Below are 24,054 nucleotides of genomic sequence, written 5' to 3'. Positions count from 1 at the left end.
CCGCTTCCAAGCTTAGCATAAAAAATAATCTTATCAAAACAGGCAGACCAAAAGAGAAAGAAAAAAAAAAAAGGAGGCACCCTGAACAGGCCTTCTGGGAGGCACCCACTGCAGAAACTGAGGTGAAGTGAGGTAAAGGTCTGTGGGTTCTCCAACCCTGGCGCACCGGTCTGCCTCCTGCACATACTGGCCCTTGCCTGGGTCACTAGTATAGAAATAAGAAAGCAGAGGTAGGGAGGGGGGTGAAAGAGTTTTACTAACAAAGGAAGTCATGACGGGTTTTATATTTTTTACATAAAACTAGAGTAATCATTAATTTATGGGTGCCTGGCATATAGGAAATCAGGTTCTACCAAAGACAAGACACAGAACATGGGGCTGGTTTTATAAACTGAAGAAACGTTTGCCATCATTCCTTGGTATTCCCAGAACATACTCTGCTCATCTTTACTCAAATTTACGCAAATAATACTTTAAAAAAATTACGCAAACAAATAATATTTACCAATAGTAGCTACTACATTTTATGTGCAAGGTACTTGATGGAAGGAACACATTACATTTATTGTTGTACTTTCACAGCAACCCAAAAATGTATGTACTACTATTCCCATTTTATAGATGAAAAAAATAGATGTTCACACAATAGCTTGCTTAATCATTATACTATAACTAAAAGTAGCTATATGCCTCTCCAAGGAACAGGAAGTCATGCTTGTTTGAAAATCCATAATACAAGTAGCATGGGAAATTTGACCACAAGCATGTTTTAAAATAAAGAACGTATGGCATAGCATAGATCAAAATGTCAAATTCGAAAGAAGAACATGATAGCTGTGGTTTAGGTGGTAAGGGCATGTTTCATTGAGCTGAGGCTTAAAAAGTGAGCCAACTTTGGTCTGAGAAAAATGGTGAGAACAGGACAGTGGGAGGAATGACAGAGGGCAGGCAGAGACAGGACTCTGGGACGCATGGAGCTGCTCAGTCTGGTAGATACAGTTTGTAATAAAAACTGGAGATGAAGTGGAGAGGTGCCAGTGGGTCTAGGGAAAAAAAAAAAAAGGACTTTGAGACTTAGGTTGCAAAATCTGTGTTTTTCTGTATAGATGATTGGAAAGTTTCAAGGCTTTTGATTGGGTTTATTTTAGGAAATTGGATACAGAATGAATTAAGTGAGAGATTCTATTTGGAAAGCCACTCCACTGGTTGAGGGATAAAGTTCTTCATGTGTGGTAGAAGGAGATAAAGAATGAGAGAAACGTAAGGGGAAACATTTAGGAAAGACTTTCCATGTTTTTTCTCAGAGTTGACAGAGACTGGGATTTGCCACCTGCTTCTACCATTCAACTGGATAATAATAATAATAGTAATAGCCAACATCTTTTGAAGACTTACTATATACCATGCACTGTGCTGGTCACTGCTCTCCTTTACACAGATAAACTGAGTGTTTTCTATATGTCAAGCATCATTTTAGGAACTAAAGATACAGCTGAAGAAGACAGAAATGGCCTATTCTGTCTCTAATTCTACTATTACAGATAGGTGCCATTATTGTCACTATTTTGCAGATGAGAAGATCAACATTTTGAGAGGTTACATACCCAAGGTTATGTAAATGGTAAATGGCAGAGCCAGGGCTTTGGATTCTAAAGTCTATACCCCGGGCAGCCCAGGTGGCTCAGCGGTTTAACGCTGCCTTCAGCCCAGGGCCTGATCCTGGAGACCCAGGATTGAGTCCCACGTCAGGCTCCCTGCATGGAGTCTGCTTCTCCCTCTACCTGTGTCTCTGCATCTCTCTTTCTGTCTCTCATGAATAAATAAAAAAAAAATCTAAAACAAAACAAAACAATAGTCTATGCCCCAAACCACTAGGCTTTAGAGCAGGGTAAACATAACTAACTTTTTCAGGGCCACAGTAGCCTCTTCTATAAAATAGGGATATAGAATCTTCTCCTAACAAATGGCAGTTTTGTTTGTCAATTTATTTATTCACTCATTATTGGTGTCTAATTAGACTACAGAATCTGAAAGAGATTCCCAACCTTCTTTTAAATAGGTTGGCACAAAGATAGGGATAGTCAAGAGCTGTGGGGACCTACATGTACTCCCTGTGTTTTGACAAGGACCACATTTGGAAGAAGCAAAACCAAACAAAACGGGTATATTCTTTCTCTTCATCCCAAGTGCTGATAACTTCTTGATTTTTCCAGGAGTCAAGGGAAAAGAATTACCATTATATGTATCTATTTTATTCTGCAAGTCTGAAAACAGTGCCCTGAACACAAGGAAATCCTTATTATAATTATGGGTTTGGAGAGGTTAGTAAGAAGCTACTTTTCTTAGGTTAGACTCTAAGAAAACAGGCGAAGGCCTTATGACTTGATTAAGTATGTTGAAGAAGGCATCCTGTGTGGGTAATACTACCTTCTTAGATTACATTCATGTGAGGGCAACCTGCAGAGGAGTAAAAAAATGGCACACAATCCTTGCAATTGAGAATTGCCACTGGGCAACCTTTATAAGACAGGAAATGCATTTAGAGAAGAAAGACAAGTCAACCATGTAACCCTGAGTACCACAAATACCACCTACCATACCTTACCACCAGAACAGGTACAGAAAGAGCTGCTAAGAATATAGAAGCCAATTTTCTTTATTTTTAAACACAAAAGAAGAAGGAAGCCTTGGATATGAAGGAGACCTCCATTCAAGCAATGTGACATTACCCACCAAGTGGGGTGGATTGAAGATACCCATCCCAAGTCAGGTCAAGCATAAAGCACAAAGAAATCATTCCATGTAATTTTTAAATTATTTAATACACATTGATTAAGCATTTGTAAATGTTCCTGGCTAGGTGCTTATTATTCACGAACAGATTCACACATGGCAAAAGTGTTTGAATGTGTTCCCTGTTTATTGATACTACTAGAAGACGACTTTGACTTCTTATGCAACAACTTCAAACCTTATTTTCTCATTCATAAAATGTGGACAATAATGATACTTACTTCCTGGGGTTATTATGAGGATTAAATTAGATAATCTATATACATTGACAAACCTAGTGTCTGACAGACAGTAAGTGTTCAGTAAATGCTACCTGCTATTAGCATTCACTGTTAGGTGCTGGGGTAGGAAAGTATGATGAGCAATATTGATATGCCTGCCACACTCGAGGGGCTTTAACTATGTCTCACTTACTAATTTTCCATGGAGGTACAAAGGAATGGTTATAGAGTATGATATCATCCGAGGGAAGAGTAGGCCATTTAAGCTGAGAGAGCCTGAAAATTTTCATTAAGTAGATTGGGCAGCAACAGAGCGGTATACTAAAGGATACTTCAAGCAGGTGGATTAGTGCTAAAAAGTAATGGGCAACAGCAAGAATTGCCAAGATGGAAGTCCTGAGATGCATGAGTGCAAAGCCTGAAGAGGAAGCTAGAGGCCAAATCATGGAGGACTCTGGTGCCATGTGGTCCTTCAGTAAATATCCTCAAGTGCCTCCAGTGCACCAGGCACTATGTAAAGGGCTATAAGGGAACAAGAAGGAATGGGGTTTGCTTCAGAAACTATTTACAAATAACCCTTCACAAGAGAGGAACAAACAGGGCAGTGGCCCAGATTGTGACCCAAAGAGAGTTTATTTACCCATTTGTGGCTCAGCTCCCTTATTTGTGGGCTGAGGGTGTTCATCTTCCCTGTGTACCTCACCTAGAACAGGAGTAAAAGCTGAGAATATCAGGGAGGTGACAAAAAGTGGCAGCATGGGATTATCATTACTGACATATTGATGATGGTAAAGGTCATGATTGTGATGATAAAAAAAAGTGGAGAAGGTAGCAGTAAATAAGATGAACACAAAAGTTTCTTCTGGTTATGACGATTCATCATGATCCATTCAATCAATGAACCAAGAGATGTTGAGAGCATCCTATATGTTGGACACCATTCTAGCGTGACAGATACAGTAATAAACAAAACTAAGTAACTGCCTTATTTGTTATTGAGAGAAAAACCACACATAGATTAACAGTCATAGAATTACTAGAGTTTTAGATGGTGAGAAAAAAAGTAAAGTGAGTGGACAGAAAATGATGAGGTGGCACTGACCATGGTGAGGATGATCAGGTCAGTTGAAATCTCTTAGCAAAATTTAAAACCTGTGAAGACTTCAAATCTGAGAGGTAGGTTCCAGCGGGCCCCCCTTCATGTTTATCTTGTGATTCAATCTTTGTCACTGTGGGCAGTGCGTGGTGGCAGCCTTGCAGCTGTGTGGCATTTGTGTAGGCTCTGAGCTGAGTGCGTGGATGACAACATGTGGCAGGGAGGATCTTACAGATGAGAGTCCATGAAGTCTAGTCTAAGCAAACAAAGACCCTGGTTATTTCTTTCCTATAAACCATATTTCTGAAGCTTGTCTTCCCTGCCTGCAAGAGTGATTTCTGCATAAGTTTCAGAAGTCTGGAACCTACTTCAGGCTGGCAACACCAATTTTCCCCATAAGAAATAATAACATTGTCATAATTGTCTTTGGCTTTAAAGCTTATGTTATTGTCCTGAGGGAAACCAAGTTGAAGGTGGGTGGAGAGAGGCTATTAAAACCCTGGGTTCTTTCTGCACCTACAAAGAACATACAATGACTTCACTTGCCCTAGTCCTGGCAGCCAGGATCTGAATCAGCTTGGATAAGTTGAGTGCTGAAGTAAACACCTGAACATCATGGGAGCAGAGAACAGAGACACAGAGAAACTGCAGGGAAGCCCAGATACAATTAGCACATTCTGCAACATTTTAAAACTTAGTGCATGTCAAAGAAAAAGCTCCCTTGGACTCTGGAAGGCCACCAGAAGCAGGAGCTATATTTTATTCACATTTATATTCCTGTCTTTTAGTACAGTTTCTGGCAAAGTAAACCAGCAAGCTCTTAGTTATTTGAATGTAGGATGGACCAAAAGAAAGAATGAGTGAGCGACTGGGAGAATAAATGTACAGAAACTAGTGTGGACCAGAAGTGGAAGGAACAGGCAAATGTGAAATCTAATCCAGGCTTCACTTTCACCACCTGGAAGATCCTGGACGTGGGCTTGACCTTAAGCTTCATTGTTCTCATCTGGGAAATGAGGATAATTATCGCATTTACCTGTGAGAGCAATTGTGAACATTATGGAGTGAGGTACAGCATATTAAGTTCTCAAAACAGTGCCTGGAATGTAGATGTGCTCAACCAATGATCAGTATTAATAATCATATTAGTTACCATGATTGTAATTATTGTCAGATGAGCAATATTTTTCAGGACAGAAGAATGCATAATGTAGACGTATTTTAATAAAATGACTGACCACATAATTACTTAGCAAGGTTTTCGATCTTTCTACATTGTGTATCAGTCTTGCCCTTCCTGAAATATAAAGTGATACCCTTATATTTATGAATTACTTAACGTGTTTGAGGTGTTAGATGCTAGGGGCACACAATGAATTATAAAATGTGGGCTCTATCCTTCAAGTTGCTTTTACTACTTACAGAGGTAGAGAGGCAGACATAACACACAAACAAAAGAAAACAATGACATCAAGCAATCCGAGCTAAGCATTATAGGGGATCAAAGAAAACAAGGATTACTCAGAGATAGAATAACTAAAGATAGTAGAGAAAATACAGCTGAATTGCACCTTTTTAAGAAACAGATGTCCTTAAACTGGATGATGGGTAGACAGAGCAATGAAAATTAAAATTAATAATAAACATTTTAATTTTAAAAAACTTGGAAATTCTAAAATATCATTCTAAATAAGCTTCAGATTATAGAGGAAATGAGCACTGCAGTTATAGACTTTTAGAGAATAGCTACTCTAAAAGCTCTACATATCAAATTTATGAGATGTGATCAAAACTGCACTCAAAGGAAATTATACTGTCATAAATACTTTTATTTTTATATAGCAAAGAATAAGTATAGAGGAAATAATTATTAAATTCAAAAAGTTAGGAAATTACTCTGTTGAGACTCTCAATAGATAGGAAGAGGGAAAATAAACAATTCCCTAGGTGTGGCAACTCCCACTTCACACAAGTTGTTAGAATCAAAGTTCTCTGACTCGAAGGCATGCCTAGAAATCTTGGAGAGGTGAATTTTATTTGGTCACATAACTATCTAAAGAAAATGATAAGCAGAAGTCATTTGTTCTCACAAAATATTCATGTCCTTTCCTCATGTTCTAGTCCTCCTTGCATTTGGTTAGAATTGTGTAATGAGTTCTGGCTCTGAGAAGTGATTTGTATAAATTCCAGGCTAATGCAGTTACAGAAAAGGACATTAGTGAACAAATTTATGGAATTCTAGTAAGACCTATAGTTTTTAGTTAGTAATAGTGTACCAATGTAATTTTTATTTTAAATTTAAAATACAGTGTACCTAATAATGTTAGATTTAGTAATAGTATTACTTAGTCATAGTATTGGAGGTATTGGCAGAAGCAAAAGAATATTTTCTAAGTTCCAGACAATGGGGGGATCCCTGGGTGGCGCAGCGGTTTGGCGCCTGCCTTTGGCCCAGGGCGCGATCCTGGAGACCCGGGATCGAATCCCACATCGGGCTTCCGGTGCATGGAGCCTGCTTCTCCCTCTGCCTATGTCTCTGCCTCTCTCTCTCTCTCTCTCTGTGTGACTATCCTAAATAAAGAAAAATTTAAAAAAAAATAATAATAATAATTTAAGTTCCAGACAATGTACCAAGTACAACATGGAAATTATATTTTTAAATTCTAGTATATATCAATCCTATGAAGTAAGACAACTTTTGATATGTGAAAAATTGATAATTGACTTTCATGTTACTGAAACATTCTCAGTGGGTCTTCCCAAACTCTAGAAAAAACATCATTAGATTTAGCTGACTCTGACCTTCTCCAAGTTTGTATAGATAGTGGAGTTGCAATATTTCTCCTGCTTTTCTGTTTTCTGTAACTTACTGGTTTGAATAAGATTCTATCCTATTTCTCCAATTTGTCAAATGAGGAGGCTACATGAAATAAATGTGTGAGTTTCTCTTAAAAAAAAAGTTAGGAAATTAAAAAATATTCTTAAGTAGGAGAAAATAAAAAAGAATGAGTTAGAAAGGAATGAATTAGAAAGCAAAGAGAATTACCAATAAAAATAAAGTGGCTCTATATAATAATCATATACCTTGAAGATATATATGCATCCTGAAGAAAAAAGGAGAAAGAGAGAGAGAGAGAGAATAAGAGTGGGATGGTAAGGGGACAGGGCTATCTTCCATTAGAAATGAAAAAAAGTTTATGACATAGAGAAAATCTAAAATTATTTTTAAATGCCATTAAAATGTTTGAATAAAATTGATGAAGTTTGTAGAGGATATAAATGATCAAAATTGACTACATTAGAGAAAAAGAATTGGACAATAATCAAGGAAGCTTTTCTCTCCCTTTCTCCAATTAAAAACAAAACCAAACACCGCTATGATGTTTAATATACCTACATGAATTTAACAGATGGATCCTTTAAGGAATAGGTAATACCCACGTTCCTTTAACTCTTTAATTAAAAAAAAAGATGAAAAGATTCCTAATTTGGGGTTTTTTTTGAAGCTAATATATAATCCTGATAACCAAAATTGGATAAATACATCACACAAAAAAGGGGGCATCAGACTGTTTCCACTGCTGTTGTATCCAATCAACTCTCTAGGATTCTGGCCAGATTAGCCCACCATATCTTCTGGAAGAAGTAAAATAATACATGAATACAGAAGCAAGAAGAAAGAGGCTTCTGAGTTGTGGGAGGAGGGTTAGGAGGCTCATTTGAATGGACCCATCTTCATCTAATCAGAAAACTCAAGAAAACAACTGAAAAAGTACTGGAATTACTAAAAGCTCAGGAAACGGATTCATTACAAACATACAAAAAGGTTATCTTTCTTTATAACCAATTTTTAAATATAATGAAAAAGTTCCCCAATAAAAATACAAAACAGCTTGGGATAAATATAATAATATTTGGAATGTATAGGAGACTATACATATTTTCTTATGGTTATATAAGGAAGTTTGAATACATGGAAAATTATACCTTGGTCCCTTGGTAAGAAGACTGAACATTATTATATCAAGTATACCCAAATAAATTTATAGATTTTAATGCCTATCAATCAAAATCCCAAAATGGTTATTTTTTAAAGATTTTTTTTATATTTAATTTATCTCTACATCCAATGTGGGGCTCCAACTCACAATCTTGCAGATGGATGGTATTAGGGACTGGGGTTGTAGGAAAGTAAAAAGGTATTCAAAGTCACATGTCTATTTGCATTTACTTGGGGAAATCAGTGCTAAATAAATACATATATAAATGCACACACAAATACGCACACACACACACACACACACACACACACATTTGCCCTACTGGTTTACCAATTATTTAACCATAGCTTTAGAAACATTTAAATCACTCCGGACTCTGATCTTAAATAATATATGGATGATCCATTATGTTCTCCAAATTAAAAGTCTAGCAGAATTGATCTCCTCTATTTGTTGACAGTGTTAGCATATGAGGGACACTATCTCTAGGGATATCTTCCATTTTGTCATACCCAAATACATTATCTAGGCCATGGTGTAACGCAAAATCTAAAGACTCTTTCCTTTCAAAGACTGTAAGCTACTTTTGACTTCCCTGGGCAAATTGTCAGCAGACAACATAAATAGTTACTTGGTGTTATATGATAAATAGGCATTTGATTTGTAACATTTCCAAACTGCTTCCCTTCTGTATAACTCAGCGAAGGATGATACACAAGATGAGTCCTTGTGCTGAAAAACTCCCTTGAAACTATCTGCTGTAACATAAAGGACTCATTTGAAAACCTGCTTGTCTTGGTGTCACCAGTGATCATTTCCCCTTCTATTTGTAAATTAAAGATAAACTTTGAGGGTTCTACACAACAGCACAATGGATATCAGTGATCCATGTCACTTATTATAGCCTCGCACTTTACCAGAAAACAAAGCCTCCTTCGCCTTATCTGTATACAATGACAGCAACTACACATTTAACAGAAAGCTCTGCTGACTTACGAGATTCACTTAACCACATGATGCCTCAGTTGTTCAGACCTTACTCTTGACTAAAATACCTGGAAGTTTTCTGCTTCTAGAACAATCTATCATCAGATTCTTCCCAAACCCATACATATTTCTCTCCATCATTGTAACACTCAACCCAACCACCCTCCTACACTCAAAGGAGATATAATTTCATGACTGCCAACCTCTTACTCAGGAGTTTTTCTTGTCTTGCCTTGACCTTCTTGAAACCCATTTAGAGGACAGCCCGTGGCTCAGCGGCTTAGCGCCGCCTTCAGCCCAGGGTGTGATCCTGGAGACCCAGGATCGAGTCCCACATCAGGCTCCCTGCATGGAGCCTGCTTCTCCCTCTGCCTGTGTCTCTGCTTCTCTCTCTTTCTCTCTCTCTCTCTCTCTCTCTCTCTCATGAATAAATAAATAGAATCTTTTAAAAAATGAATTCAAAAAGAAGGTTATAAAGCTGGATACGCAGTCATAACCCATTCAGACTTGCTTGTGTCCAATCGTTTCTCAGAAGATGATTCTGTACAAGTTGGTGAACCTGTATACCTTACCAAGATCTGTCAGTTAACTAAAGACAAGAGGGTATCTGTCTATATAGATAATAGATATGCTTTGGGGGTAACTGATGATTTAGATATGATTTAGAAGTAACATAGCTTCTTAACTTCCGCTGTATACTACTACAGATGTTTATGCCAGTGTCTGTCTATCTACATAGAGGGTTTATGTTTCAATGCCAAAAGTAAAATAGTGTATCTGTAAACAATATCAGAAATACTTCCTTCAATGATCAAGAACTTTCATAGCCCATGGACTGCAAAGTAAACCACTGGCTGCATTGTATACACTGCATTTTATACACTGAAAGGTATAAGAGAAGGGGGCTGCATTATAATTAAAATCCTCTAATAATTGAAGTCTTCCCCCCATGAAAGAGGAGTTAGATTTATTCTGGAGCCTTCAGAAGGCAGATCAGAAACAGCTTATTGAAATTAACATGGAATGCAATTTGATTGATATAAAGAAAAAGCAAATAATTAACACTGGTCATAAACTGGAATTGAACACACAGTGATGGCAAGAAATATTATGGGAACATTTCACCAGAAATTATGTTTGCCTCTAGAGAATGCTATGGAGGGGCATTCCTGCAAATAACAGACATAGAACCAAATATTCCATAGGGTCCCTTCCAACTTTGAGACTGTAGGATTCTATAAGGAACTAACCTAGGGACTGAACATGACTCTGCAAGTAGGAAATCTGGTTCTTGGCTCATGTGCATCTTTGCTCATCTCTGCAGTTCAGTAATGTCTGATTAGTACCATGGGAATATTTACAAAATGGAACTCAGCAATTACTATAAATCTGAGCTTTTCTGTTTCAAAGAGTAGATTTACCAGAATAACGTTGGTTATCAGGGCAGGTGCAGTTTTATGGAAATCAATCTTTAAGCTGAAGATTGCCCGATAAAGTGGCTGAGTTGGTGATGTTTCTTTCTCCCCCAACTTGACAAAAGAAAAACACTATTCTGACTCTTACCAAGAAGCATTACCCCAGGGAATAAAAACCTCTAGGGCACTAAACAAAGATACAGTTTGAAATGCTGTTACTGGTGTAGAGAAAGTAAACGACTAATAATTTAGAAATCCATCCTTTCATAAGATAGTTTCTAATAAAATTTGTGTTCAATACAATTAAGGGACAATTCGATCTGAGCTGTCAATAAATAGATCATTAATAATTATTGTTAATGATAAATCTCTGTGATTTTTAGCATGTAACTCAGAGTGCAGAGAATTTAGTGGCTTTGTTAGAACAAATCTTAGATGTGGCTTGTCTTTGTTTACCTCTTGAAGATAAAAGGAGAGACAAATAGAATTAATGTTGAATCCTTCCTCATTCTAACAATGTTACTTGTTTAAAAATATTTTTCAGAATTTACAATATATTTGTTGTTTTGATTAATGTACAAAATAATAGTTTTAATGATACTTCACACACACAAAAGTTAATATAACCTAATGCTCACAGGCAATAAAAAATTACATATCCATTTATATGTAATACTTTTGATGCAGAAAAGCATAAAAGGGTTTTCTATAAAACAGTTTCAGGCTTAAAATACATTAGGATAAAATTCTGTGTGGGAAGTGGAATGAAATTTAAATTCAAGGAGAAAAGGAACTAATGTAAAATTTCCAACTGTTAAAGAACTTATTCTTGTGTGTATGTGTGTATGTGTGTGTTTTAAACGGAGGATAGTGAGTATCACATTGTTAAGATAACAGGGCAACAATTTTATTTTAAAATGTTAATATTTCCCACACTTTGGGAAATAATATCCTTGTCAGTTTGGTGATATGGGGGATGGGAATGTCTGGCCTGCTTCAGTGATCAATCACATAGCACAGGGGAGTATGCTGAAAGCCATCCTGACCCAACTTAGCAACTTCTATGCACTTGCAGCTCACTTGGTGCAGAGAAGCATCTCTTTAAGTCCTGGTCTGACTGATCAGTTTAGCTAGGGACCTCAGAGAGTTGGAAGTTGTTAGTTCAAAATACAGTTGGAATACTCAGTGGCTACAGTCAAAAATGATGTCAGCCAGCCATGGGTTCTTGTCTTCTTCCCTCTCTGCTGCAGCCTGGCAAATAAAAGCCTTGAACGACGCAGGAAGCAATAATTCAGATAATACAGTACAAAAAAGCCTCAGTTTTTCTGAATCCCAAACCTATGGCAATAACATTCAATACAAGGATGGTTGTATTTGGTGTACCTGGTAATACTTAAGTGGCACTGGCATTTCTTCTGGGCAACTCAGGATGAGAAATCTAGATCTTCCAAGGCAAACTTTAGAAAACATATGATGGGTTCAAGGTGTTGGGACAAGAGAAATCTGTTTGGCCTATTTCTCTTAATTTTCTACTGTTATCCTAACTTCTCTCTGAAAAAGGAGGGAAGGAGGGAAGGAAGGAAGGAAGGAAAGAAGGAAGGAAGGAAGGAAGGAAGGAAGGAGTAGAGGAGGAGGAGGAGGAGAAGATGAAGAAGAAGAAGAAGAAGAAGAAGAAGAAGAAGAAGAAGAAGAAGAAGAAGAAGAAGAAGAAGAAGAAGAAGGGAGATGAGAAAGAAAGAAATTCATTTGCAGAAAAGAAGAAGACAATTCTTGGTTTAACTTCGCTCTTCTTTCTCCTGGAAATTAGAATTCTGGTTTTCTCATCCTAGCCTCAATGTTTAGAGCAAGTTACCATGAGGAGAGGACTGTGGTTGTACAGGGCAGCTTGCAACTAGGTGGAGAGTCTAATTCTGGGGGTTCGGTATCTGTACGTCTGTGCTGCTACATACCTGACCACATCCCATGATGCAATTTCATTGGCAATACAGCTGATAGTTTGCCTTCCAGCTACCTGCTTTTGTTGCCTCTCAGTCTAACAGGGGAAGGGGGTCCCTAAAGCCTCCAAATAAGGGGAATCAAATTAAGAGGTAAATGTAGCTGGTCCAAATATCATTTTTATCAGGATCTGGAAAGGATGCAGTTATCATCAAGATTTCCATACAAGAGAGGTAGATAAGATGAGAACGGGCAGAAAGAAGGGCAGAATTTTGACATGCTAAGCAGTGAAAGGCTTTCCCTCAACTCGTTTTTTTTTGTTTATTCAAATGTTCACCACCTCTGTAGGCTGGCAGTGTGGCATAGATTTTAAAACTGGACTGAAAAGTAAAATAAAATAAAACTGGACTGACCTATCATGAGTCTTCAACTGTGAAATGTGAGATGACTGAGAGATCACAGGGTTGTTGCAACATAGTGGGGATTCCTCTCATCTGCATCTCTATTCTACTTGTATATATACAAGTAGATGGCTTTAAGGACATAGATACAATTTTTTTTAAAGATTTTATTTTATTTATTCAGAGAGAGAGAGAGAGAGAGAGAGAGGCAGAGACACAAGGAGAGGGAAAAGCAGGCTCCATGCAGGGAGCCCCACATGGGACTTGATCCTGAGTCTCCAGGATCACACCCCGGGCTGCAGGTGGCGCTAAACCACTGCACCACCGGGGGTGCCCAGGACATAGATACAAATTACCGCTAATTGGGACCCCTGGGTGGTTCAGCAGTTTAGCACCTGCCTTTGGCCCAGGGCGTGATACTGGAGTTCTGGGATCGAGTCCCACATTGGGTTCCCTGCATGGAGCCTGCTTCTCCCTCTGCCTGCATCTCTGCCTCTCTCTCTCTCTCTCTCTCTGTGTGTGTGTGTCTCTCATGAATAAATAAATAAAATCTTTTAAAAAACCAACAAATCACTGCTAATTGCAAAAACTTGACCTCTTGGCAACTGACTTTTAAATTCACTGTCCTTCGTCTCCCTGACTGGTAAATTTATGCCTCTAGTGATATGGCCCAAGGCACAAATGTCTTTCATTCTTTTTGAGGTGTGTCCGCCACTGTGGATACAGGAACTCACACAAGCACACACTCCAGAGGATAAGTTCTAGCAAAACGTTACACTGCTTTAGATCATGAACTCTTTAAGGGCGGAAACCATGACCTGATAAACATGATACTTAATGTCAGGAACTCATGTGAGGGACTTGAGATTACACCTGGTAGATTTGGATAGTTCATTTTTCATTGTTCATTCATTCATTCACTCAGTAAGTATTTATTGAGTGCTCACCGTGCACCATGCGTATCTTATAAATTGTGGAAATAATCATATATTTCTCCCATCTTTCCATTCTGTAGCCCCTTTGCAATATGGCTTTGAAGCCTCTTTCATGAAAAGAAAAGAGCATTTCTCCGCTCCTTTAATCTGGGCTTGGATATTAAGTTTAATTTGGCCAATGGGAGATATTAGCATGTATGATATAATCAAGGCCTTAAAAACATGCTTGATTATTGGAGTTTACTTTCTCTGGTTGTTCTTGGGAACCCTTTGACCATAACCTTATGAGTGAGTCCAGGCTTATTTGTCAGATGAAGAGCACACAGCTATCTCCACTTCTCTTGCTGACAACCAGCCAACCCCTAGATCTATGAGTGGACAAGTTACCATATGCTGACAGCAAAAGCATAAGTTAACCCAGTCGACAACATAATGAGCAGAGAAAAACTGTCTCATCAGAGTCCCAAATTGTTGTCCCAAAGGACCATAAGCAAATAAATAAATGGCTTGTTGTTTTAGGTCACTAGGTTTCAGAGATGGTTTGTCACACAGCAAGAGCTAACTTACCAGTGCTAGAAATTCAACAGTAAATAAATAGAAAATGCCCTTACTCTCATAAGATAACCTTTCCTTTGGGGGAGAACAATCGATAGATATAGATGATAGATGATAGATAGATAGATAGATAGATAGATAGATAGATAGATATAAAGGAAGGAAATATCAGATATGATAATACAGAATTGAAGTGAGGCAATGTAATAGCAAATAACTGGAGAACTTCTTAGGATTAAATAGTCAGGAAGACTTTTCTGAAAAAGTGATATTTAAGCTAAGATCTGAATGGCACAAAGGAGCAAATCAAGACTAGAGGTAAGATTTTTCCAGTCTGGTTTCTTTGAACAATCATGTTAGATAGGGACCTTATTTCTGGCATATATTGGGATGGTTTCTAGTGGTTATAAGGCAATATATTTCAAGACAACTTCCTGGCAAGTTGCCTTGAAAATTCTTCCTTGAGAATTTTGAAATCTGAAAATGCACGGTTATCTTCACTTTGTTGTGACAAAGGGGTAGTAGAGGAACAATGAGGACACAATTCTTGGAGATGTGAGGGCATATCTTGCAAGAGGAGTCCCCAAAATCTTTGTGCAAAGTTTGTGTGCTTGTAATTGGGAAAACTTGGGAAATTTTCAAGCTGACAAATTTTTCCTGGTTATAAAAGAAACTCCAAATATGTATAGGAGACAGGCCAAAACATGTCAAAACGACAGCAAGATGGATTATGTAGACATTATGAAAGGCTCCTTTGGTCAGCATATGCTTTTTGAGAACTAAATTGATGAAACAGTTTCCTACAGCTCCAACATGCAGGATTTCAACCATCTGCCCATTAATTCTCTGTCTGCCTAATGACAGTGGCCTAGGCTGTCAAGATGATACCTAACCTGTGTCCATAGACCTCAGGAAAAAGGTTAAGAGGAAAAATATGCAAGAAAAACTAGAGGTTCTGTGGAAAGAGTGTTGGGGTGCCTATCATATAGCTACACAACAAGAAAGCAGATTGGGAGGCTTCTTCTAAAGAACAAGAATAATGTTTATCAAAAGGAATGATGCTAACCTTCAGGAAGAATCCCAAATTGTAGCTTGGTTAGTATATAGAACACTTTGTATGCCACTGATAAAAGAGAATCATGGAACAATGATGAGAAATACTGAAAAAGCCACAGCAAATACAAGTATACATACAAATGCACAAATGAATATTTTTAGCAAAATCAATCAGTCTTTTCAGACATCTGCTGTATAGGACAAAATTAGAGTAAAATTTGTCATAACATAAAGGAAGGAGGAAAAGAAGGAAGAAAACAAAAGCACAGAGTAGGAAGAAAAAGGTAAGGTAAGGGTAAGAAGCTACCAAGTCCAGTTTAACCGAGTATGCATGCATGTATTAAGGTTGGAGTGAAAAACAAAGAAAGTAAACCAGAAAGTTATTTTGGATACAGACTGCTGTTCCAGGCTGGAAGACTTTTTGGATAATAACACCCAAAATTTTAGTAGCAAGCCATTGCTTCTCCGGCAAGGGAAGGATGGGTCTGTGGGGCAATTGCCCTTTGATGCTGACACCATCTTTACTTGCTTGCAATTCCCATTCATTATTTTTTTAAGAATTTATTTATTTATTTGAGAGAGAGAGAGAGAGAGAGAACGAGTTGTTGGGGGCAGAGAGAGAGAGAGAAAAGCTGACTTCCTGCTGAGTAGGACACCCAATGCAGCACTTGATCCCAAGACCCTGAGCACCTGAGCCACCCTCACTCATCCTTAAATGCCTAGAAAGGTCATCCTTGAGAAGAAAACAAAATCCACACTTTACCCCCTCCATTGCTTTTGGGTTATTTTCACCTAAATTTGTTTAAAGTTAAATCTGCATTAATTTTAAATCCTTGGCACTGATGCAAAATTTAACATTCTTAGTTGTTAACTGGAGAGCCCTTCCAAAGTCAATTTTTTTTTCAAAGCAAAAGTCATTGCAGTCAGTGTCAGAATACAGGCACAAACTAGGCACACATTCCAGTCTTACTGAGAAGTCTTTAAAATTGCTTCAGGGTATTGGCTGAGATGTACTGTCATATGGAATTTGTGCAATTAAAAACCTGAAAAGGGATGGAAAAAAACAAACCACAACATTCCTTCCTGCAGTTGGTTTTGAAGGATGTCAGGAAACACCAGGGAGCAGCATCAGCTGTTAACACCATGGGTGCAGAGAAGTGAGGGAAGCCAGTCAGGTCAGCAGCAGCTGAGTGGTGAAGAGGACCCTGCACTAAGACTTCCTGCTTGAGTGCAAGCTCTTTCTAGTAGGCTCCTGCCCCCACCACAAAGTGGAAAGCTCTCTGAAATTTCCATGGCTTCAAGGAGAAGGAACTAACATGTGACTATCTAAGGACAAATGCTTTTCTAAGGGTGATGGTTGCCTGTGGTCATGACTGTGCTTTTCCAAGTTTAAAAAAAATGTCACCACAACAAACAGCTCTTGTTTCCTTCCCGTTTGGAAGTCTTGCTTGCTTGGAACTGACTTTTTAATGAACACATTAGCCTCTTACAACCATGATCATCAGGCTCATTCTGCCCATGGAGTGGAGGCTCTGGCCAGCTGGATGCCCCGAGAGAACACCACGGATGCCAGGCCCACTGTGCAGCGTGTGGGCCATCTCCATGCAGACAGCATTAGCGCGGACTAATGATCCTTCCCTGATACACATCCGCTGCCACAACCGCCTCCCTTCTCTTCGGCGGGAGACATGCAAATAAAAATGGGCTACGATGAGATGGAGTGGAATTAGCAGGAGGGATGCAGCTTCCCTAAAAAGATGGCAGCTCTACCAAGCTGTCCATCAGACCAACTTCAAATGGTGCTGAGAGAGTCCCCTCTCCCTCAGTGATATGGGGACTTGCACAGAGTGGGACCTCAGTTCTTATTTGTTGACTGAGGAGATGAAAGAGGTGGCTGGGAGGACTGAATGTTTGCAAAACATAACTTCCCAGAGGGTCATGGAAAGGAGCTGGCTGGAGGGATTCCACAGGCAGGAATGGGGGGGCCGGCCCTGCACACAGGTGGGAGTTATAGCCAGAGAAATGTACCATGCATTTACCTCAATAAGACTCCTTTGCTGGGGGCACCTGGGTGGCTCAGTGGTTGAGCTGCTGCCTTTGGCTCATGTGGTTCTGGGGTCCTGGGATCGGGTCCCTCATCAGGCTTCCGCAGGCTTCCCTTTGCGTATGTCTCTGCCTCTCTCTGTGTGTCTCCCATGAATAAATAAATAAAATCTTAAAAAAAAAAAAAAAGACTCCTTTGCTCAACTGTAAAAGGGGAATACTGATATAACTACCTTACATGGGATTTTGGGGGGAGTAAGAGTTTAATGAGACAATGGATACGAAAATATCTTGCATATTCTCAGCACTTAATGAGCATTCTTTCCAATTAACCAATGGCTAATTGAGGCTCAGAAAAGTGAATTAAGTTCCCCAGGATTACACAGCTAGCAAGAGACAGTGTCAAAATGGAATCCAGTTCTTCTGAACCCAGCACCCTTTCCACTAAACCTCATTCCCTCTACCTTACCAAGGACAGAAAGTCATGGGTAATTTTTTTTTTTTATAACTAGTCACTAGAATGTAGCTATTTCAAGGCGCTGAGGGAGGTAATCTACCTCGGAGACAGGAGGATTGAGAGGAGGTAGAGCAGGGGTGGTGATGAGCGCAAGTTCTAGAGCTTGACTGAGTGGACACATGGGCCCTATCACTTCTGGCTCTGTGTGATATTCAGAAAATCTCTTAATGTTTCTAAACCACATTGCCCTTTAGACTTTTCTTTTTTTTCTGTAAGATGGAGATGATGATAATAGTATTTACCTGATAGGTGTGAAGATTAGAAGATCAGATTTGTGTGCAACACTTAGCACAGCACCTGGCTCATAGCAATAACTCAGTAATTGCTATCAATCATTACAGTCAAGGCTACGATTTCCAGCATATTATAGCTGTGGGATGGGGCTGATGATTGAATTCAGCTGATTACAGCAAGGTCAAGAGTCTGGGATCAATCCAACTCTTCTTTCTCATCCCCCCAGTCAAGACACACACATAATTCTTTTCATTTTTATCAAACTTGCAGACCCAGTATCAGGGATCCAATAGCCAGGCCAGGGGGAGAGGGGTCATGAGTGAGGGTGGGACCATGCATGATAGGCAGTCAACTGGAACTATGGCCAGAAACGCAAAGAACCAGAAGGTGAATAAAAAGTCCTCACGGAGGTGTACATGAATAGATACGCATGCACTTACACATGTGCACAGACACACACAGACAAGTCTGGACTGAGGAAGGGAAGTTGTCTTCTCTTAATTTCACTGTCTGAAATTAAGATGTGAGAATGAGAGCTCAGGCCAAGGTGGGGGAAAGACTCCATGTATTCTTCTACCTATCACCCTGTCTCCCATCTGCCCACTACAGCCAAACTTTTCAAAACTGTTGCCTACATTTGCTCTTTATTTCCTTATCTCTCCACCATTCCTCCATCCGCTCCAACCTGACCCCACTTTGATGCCAGTGCATCTTAGACAATCTCCTTGTTTATGGTTTTAATTATCCTCTCTGTATCAATGACTCATATTACCTTTCTGATTCAGAGTTCTTTCCTAAACTGAAGACCTGTATATCTGACTATTTAATGCCTTTATTTCAAACTCTAAGTTGCTCCAAATTAAAAAATGATCTGAAACTGAACATGATTTTCATCCCCAAACCTAGCCCTCTTTTGATGTTCCCTGTATCACTGAAAGGCACTATAATTTATCCAGTCATGCAAACCAGAAAGTAGGTCATTCTTTACTCCTCCATATCAATCTATCAACAATTCCTCTGGAATTTATATTCCAATATATTTTTAATCTAAACATTCATCTCCAGCTCCAATGTCAATATTCAGTCTAAGCCTTTTTGCCTGAACATCTTTAATAATCTTTTCTTAATTTACCTTTTTTTGTTTTTTTTTTAATTTTTAATTTAAATTCAATTTAGTTAACATATAGTGTATCATTAGTTTCAGGGGTAGAATTATTTATTAATAGCCTTTTAATTGATTTCCTTTAATTCCCACTTACCTTCCTTCTAATTCATTCTCCCCCGAGACCAGAGTAATCTCTCCAGACCATCACTCTGATTACTTGACACACTCAGCCCTCCCCCAGCCCCCTAAATACTTCAGTGGCTTCCCATGATTTTAAGATAAAATCATGCACATGACCCAGAAGACTATGCATGATCTTGCCCAGTTCTGTGGCCTCATATTATAACTTTTTTTTTTTTTTTTGTGGTCCCTGCATTCTGGCCTCAAAGGTATTCTGTGCTGTTCTCTTTCCTGGAATTCTCTGTCCTCCCTTTACCTTCCCCCAATTTACATCTGTCCATTTTTCAGTTTTTGCAGAAATCTTTTCCAACTCTCTCAGGCAAGGTCAGGTGTGCCTGCTAAATGCTCTCACAGTACCATTACATACATCTTCTTTAGTGTACTTTTCTAGTTTAAGTTTTCATATATTCGTATCATTTATTAATTGGGTTTCCCTTTCTTCCAGAAAATGGGAGCATATTTGTTCTGCTTATTGTCTTATCTCCAGTTCCCATCACAGGGTTTGTACATAGTAGAGGTTTAATAAATACTATTGAATGAAGGGAAAACAAAGTAGAATGATAAGAAGCTCCATGACTGCTAGAGAACCAGAGTTGAGAGAACCAAAGCTCCCCTTTTGGGGTGCTGGTCATATGGTGCCAGACATCTCCATGTTCAAAGGTATAGAGTTGGGGAAAATTATAGTCGTCTCTAGGAAGAAGTGGATAAAATGATAGCACCATCTTTGTTCCCAGTGGCTAAAACATTCTTACAGGATACAAGCCAGGAAACATAGCTAATATCTGAAGGGGTTTAAAAAAAAAAAAAAAAAAAGGTTGGAAGGGAATGCAGGCACATAGACAATGCACAGTGCAAAGGCAAGAAAACACCAGAATGCATCTTGAGAGATTCTCTCCCCTGAAGCCTTTTCTATCAGGATGGATTGAGTGTTCTCCCTGCTGTTTCTCTCTGACCTTCCTTATCAGTTTGAGTATCTCTAGGGTTAGTTCCTTACAGTATCTGAGTCATTGCACTTTAATTTTGGTTTGATTTGGCTTTTGTCTTTGATACAAATGTCCTCCTTTTTCTTAAAAATACAAAAGATATCAGAAAATGGCCAAGGAGTTTCTTTGTTCTTTTCTTCACTGGAGGGGCAGAAAAGAAACAACAAAATGTCTTGTGGAACACAGGTTGTGGGATTGCTTCTAGAATGACCACTCTTGGGGAGGCAGGTATATCAACTGGAGGAGCATATATTTGCCAAGAACTGGAAGGAATTTATAGAGAAGAGCTAGAAAGTGTGGTGATTCTGAGATACACTGAGTCTCATCCCAACCCCCTACCTCCAGCCCTTTACTTGTTTTGTGACCTTGGGCAGGTGACAGAACTCCTTTGTGGCTCCAATTCATCTTTGTAAATGGAGCTGATGATACTGTTCTTACTGTGTAGGGTTGTGAGGATGAAGTAAGATTATGCATAAGACAATAAATGTTAGTTTTTAATCTTGTACAATATTGTATTATAATGTGCATATCGGGGAAGGTGTTATTCCTTAATGGGGTAGAATGTAATTTTAATATCTTTGAAGGAGATCAAATATTGGCAATTTTTAAATTCATCCTTTGGTGGTTTTATGGTTTTGGGGGACAAGATAGGAAGATCAATATCCATCTCTATTGGGTATGTAAAGTCATACTTTTTTACTCAAGAATATTTATTACAATGTGGGACGGATAGGTGAAAGTATAGCTGTAATACAGATGATGTCATAAAATAAACATGGCAGCCCTTCCTGCAGAATCAATTTTAGTTCATGATATATAATTTGAAACACTTTAAATAAAATGCATAGATTGGAGAATTGAATGTGAAATTCTCATTTAAAAAAAGAAGACAAAGGCTTCAAGGAAATTTCAAGGTAACTGGGGAGAACTGAGAATTGTGTTTCCAGACCTCCAGAGGTACAGACTCACTATTCTTCATTATTGAGGATATTTGGTGGAAAATTTTAGTCGCATTTACTTAAGGAATAGAAAGAGGATCATTAGGAATGAGAAAACCATCATCTGAGAAAGGAACTCAAGATGTTCAATTCTTTCAAAAATTGCTTTTCTCTTTGTGTTTTCATTTGGAGTCTTCCAAAGGAATTGAGAAAGAATAAGAGAAAAAAGTGAAGAAAAAAATCAATTGCTTTGAATGATCCAAATAACTAGGGTGCAGTGCTGCTGGGCAACTTTACAGAAAATATTAAAAAATGGGTTTCTGGCCCAGGAACAACGTAAGGAATCCAACAAATGCAAATGGGGAGCACAAGATCTTTTCTTCTGCTCTGTAGCACTTATATTCAATTAATGTGAAGAACCCAAGACAAGGATTCTCTTCTAGGTGAGATACACCTATGACAATGCAGGGAAATACTGACAAGGACTGAAGACTCAGTTTTAGCTTTTAACCTCAAGGTCAATGGGATGTAGGCAAGTTGTTCACTATCTCTGAATCTCAGGGTTAGAAAGAAACTCAAGGACCATTTTACTCAATCTTTCCTTGATGTAATAGTTATAAGTCTCTTGCTTGAACAGTTTCAGAGGTAAGAAGACATCTGCTTTTTCTAAATGTCATCACTGGATGAAGAGCTCAGAGCTGGGAGTCAAGACTTGAGTCCAGGCCCTACCAAGAAATTGACTATATATCTAGATATAGGATCCCTCACTTGACTGAATTTCATGCTCCTATTCTGCAAAGCAAGGAAGATGGATTAAATAATTTCTTATATGGCATTTATGAAATTTCAGTGACATTAAATGCTTCACATGCAAAGAATATTCTTTTTTTTCTCCACCCTGCTCAGGACTACATAAGAGAATATAACTACTGTGTCACTCTGCTACCTACCTTACATGGGGAACTAGCCAAGAGGTGTTTGTCTGGAAATATAGAGGTGCAGCCTAAGCCTTGCAAAAAGGGAGTGGAAGAAGCAGACCAAGTAAGAGGAACAAAAACAGAATGGATTCTGTGATAGCTGGAAGAGTAGCAAGTTAGAACAGGAGGATGAAGCCAATTCCATCTAGATCGGGAAAGAGGAAGTAGGAGAGGCTAGAAATGGTGCATCTAGGAGTATGCCAAGGGTGAAGGCCCCTGTATGGAGTGGGGAGGGAGAGTAAGAGATAATACATCAGGATGTATAATCAACTCTCTTCCTCAATATTGTGAACCCAGACACCTTGCACACTTTGTTCCCATATATCATTAAGACTAAAGTAGTAGCAGACTCTAAGCAGCTGAAATCTATAACTTGAGATTCCCTGAATATTTTATGGTGACACATCATGAATATCACTGACACTGAGATGTGACTTTGAAGGTCCCTTCCTGTTCTGGTCACCTGTGCCTCAGACATACAGAGTCTTGGGAGGAACTTACAAGGTAGTTTGGTTCTCACTCTCCAATTTACACTTATTATTCCTTTGTTGGCTGATTTTATGCACTAACTTGATTAGGCCATGAGGTGCTTCGATATTTGATTAAACATTATTTCTGAGTGTGTCTGTGAGGGTGTTTCTGGGTGAGATTAGCATTTGAATTAGTGCCCTGAGTAAAGCATCTTGCATCCTCCAAGAAGTGTGCATCATCCTATCCAGTGAGGGCCTGAATAGAACAAAAAGGTAGAGAAAAAATGGATATGCTCTCCCCTCCTGCCTGTTGAGCTGGGTCTTCTCCCGCCCTCAGTCTGCACTTACCACTATCACCCCCCCTGATTCTCAGGTCTTCTGACTCAAACTGGAACTACACCACCATGTTTCCTGGGTCTCCAGTTGGCAGATGGTGGTTTGTGGAATTTCTTAGACTCCCTAACCACAGAAACCAATCAATCCTTTCTATATAAAGTGATTTATTGTAAGTATGTATATATCTACCCCCAATATCTACATATTGTAAGTATATATAATATATAGATAGATAGATAGATAGATATACATATATATATAGATATATGTGATATATGTGACCCCAATTGCTCCTGCTCCACCAGTGACTCCTGCACGTGTGCTGACTCCTGCAAATACAAGGAGTGCAAATACCCTGCAAGAAGACCTGCTGCTCCTGCTGCCCTGTGGGCTGTGCCAAGTGTGCTCAGGGCTGTGTCTGCAAGGAGGTATCAGACAAGTGTAGCTGCTGTGCCTGATGTGGGGGAGAGTCTGATCTTGATGTAAATAGAGCACACATACACTGCCCTGCCCCTTTTGTTACATTCCTGTTTCTATGAAATCTTTGAATGACAATAAATTCATCTAGACTATTCTGTCAAAATATATATATACATATATAAAATACCTATTATATATGTTTATATAGCATATATATTATATATATTACTATATATAATATATCCTATTGGTTCTGCTTCTTGGGACAGCCCTAGGTAATAAGGTTCCCTTTATCCCTGGGCTTTTCTGAACATTCATCTCCCTCAAGCACACAGAAAAGGAAGCTAACATTGCACGAAGAGATAAGGGGCTCTTGCTTTGGGTTCTGACCATAGAGTGGCTGCTCCAGTAATCAGGTGCTTATGTATGACTAAAAGTCATTTAGAATCAGTTTGG

General features: G+C 38.8%; 1 pseudogene; it reads left to right on the top strand.

The window, feature by feature from the left end:
* The first annotated feature begins 20,046 nt into the window (after positions 1–20,046).
* Positions 20,047–23,636, top strand: LOC121476813 (annotated as a pseudogene).
* The last annotated feature ends 418 nt before the right edge of the window (positions 23,637–24,054 follow it).

The sequence above is a fragment of the Vulpes lagopus genome, chromosome 2 (assembly GCF_018345385.1).
Source record: "Vulpes lagopus strain Blue_001 chromosome 2, ASM1834538v1, whole genome shotgun sequence".
Lineage (NCBI taxonomy): Eukaryota > Metazoa > Chordata > Mammalia > Carnivora > Canidae > Vulpes > Vulpes lagopus.
The sequence above is the reverse complement of the archived record's forward strand: the minus strand, read 5'-3'. Positions and strand labels throughout refer to the sequence as shown.